Consider the following 2,422-nt stretch of genomic DNA (forward strand, 5'->3'; position numbering starts at 1 on the left):
TTAGTCCCTGGGATCTTTCAGGGGGTCTGGTTGGCTGATCTTGTTGTTCTTCCTATGAAGTTACAAACCCCTTCAGTCCCCATAGTCCTTGCCCTAACTTCCCTGTGCTTTGTCCAATGGTTGGCTGTGTATATCTGCATCTGTATTTGTCCAGCTCTGGCAGAGTCTTCCAGGGGACAGCAATACAAGGCTCCTACCAGTAAGCACTTCTTGGCATCAGCAACAGTGTCTGGGTTTGGTGTCAGTAGATGGGATGGATCCCTAGGTGGGGCAGTCTCTGGATGGCCTTTCCTTCAGTTTCTGCTCCACTCTTTGTCCCTGCATTTACTTTTGACAGAAGGAATTCTGGATTAATATTTTTGAGGTGGGTGGCCCCATCCCTTAACTGGAGGCCATGCCTATCCATTGGTTCTCTCTCCCCTTTGTTTGGTATTTTGGCTAAAGTCCTCCCTGTTGTGTCCTGGGAACATCTTGGGACTTTCTAGTGGCTACCCCTAGTTCCCCCTCTCCCACTGCTACACATCCACTTTCAAATTCCCGACCCTCTGTACTTCTCCCATATCTGAACTGGACCCCCCTTCCTGCCCCCTCTTCTCCCCCTCCACTTCCCAGAGATCATTCTCTTCCCCCCACTGAGTTGTACTGTAGCATCCACACTTTGATGTGATCTTTTTTCCTCTTGGGTTTCATATGGTCTGTGAGTTGTATTGTGGGTATTCTGAGCTTCTTTTGGGCTAATATCCACTTATCAGTGAGTACATACCATGTGTGTTCTTTTGTGATTGGGTTTCCTCACTCAGGATGATATTTTCAAATTCCATCCATTTGCCTAAGAATTTCATGAAATCATCATTTTTAATAGCTGAGTAGACCTCATTGTGTAAATGTACCACAGTTTCTGTATCCATTCCTCTGTTGAGGGACATCTGGGTTGTTTCCAGCTTCTGGCTGTTATAAATAAGGCTGCTATGAACATAGTGGAGCATGTGTCCTTGTTATATGTTGGAGCTTCTTTTGAGTATGTCTTCAATGCCTGAGATTCTCTCTTCCATTGCTTGTATTCTGTTGGTAAAATTTGCATCCGTGGTTCTTGTTTGACTTCCTAAATTTTTCATTTCCAGATTTCCTTCAGTTTGGGTTTTCGTTATTGATTCTATTTCTACTTTCAGGTCTTGAATAGTTTTATTCATTTCCTTCCACTGTGATTTTTTTTCATAGATTTCTTTAAAGGTTTTATTCATTACCTCTTTATGGACCTCTATCATATGCATAAAGGCTGCTTAAGGGTTTTTGTGTTTGCTTCAATTATGTTGGGACATTCGCGACCTGTTATGGTAGGGCCACTGAGCGCTAATAAATACATATTGTCTTGGATGTTAGTGACTATGATTTTTTGCACTGGTCTCTAGGCATCTCAGATTGGTAAGATTGTAATTCTAGGTGCTGATATCTGGTCTTGTCTTTGTTGTGTGTGTTTTTATTCTTTGGTCTTTCTTTCCTCTCTAGTTCTTAGAATAGTGGCTGTGTGTTGCCTCTAGGCCCTGATAGGTGTGGCACTGGGGCTTCCAGGTAAAATGTGTTTCTGGGTATTGGGACTTAGGAATGGAGATGGGCAGTGGAAAAGCTTCACAAGAGGGAGAAAAAAGGGTGTTCTGCCAGCATCTGCTTAGTTATTCCCCTTCGATAAAGAGTGTGGAGAGGCCACAGCAGAAGGTTTAGTATAGACCTTGGCATGAGCCTGGGGGTTGGACTTGGAGAGACAGAGGGAGAGGTGAAGATTTGCAGCTATCCTACCTGCTTTCCTGACAGGATTGACCTGTGTATTCCCAGGAAGTGCCTGCTGGAATTGTAGGACTGAGATAAAGCAGGGAGTGGGAAGGGGGTAGATCTGTGTGATTCACTGGAAAGGGAGGGGCCTGGGCACACACCCAAAAGATGCTGGAACATATAACAAGGACACATGCTCCACTATGTTCATAGCAGCCTTACTTATAGTGGCCAGAAGCTGGAAACAACCCAGATGTCCCTCAACAGAGGAATGGATATAGAAAATGTACATTTTCACAACGGAGTACTACTCAGCTATGAACAATGAATTTATGAAATTCTTAGGCAAATGGATGGAATTTGAAAATATCATCCTGAGTGAGATAACCCAATCACAAAAGAACACACATGGTATGTACTCACTGATAAGTGGATATTAGCCCAAAAGCTCAAATAGCCAAGATACAATTCACAGACCACATGAATCTTAAGAATAAGGAAGACCAAAGTGTGGGTGCTTTGGTCCTTCTTAGAAGGGGTAACAAAATACTCACAGGAGCAAATAGGGAGACAAAATGTGGAGCAGAGACTGAAGGAACGGCCATCCAGACACTGCCCCCCACCTGAGGATCCATCCCATATACAGTCACCAAAC

This window comes from Mus pahari, chromosome 16, assembly GCF_900095145.1.
Source record: "Mus pahari chromosome 16, PAHARI_EIJ_v1.1, whole genome shotgun sequence".
NCBI classification, from domain to species: domain Eukaryota; kingdom Metazoa; phylum Chordata; class Mammalia; order Rodentia; family Muridae; genus Mus; species Mus pahari.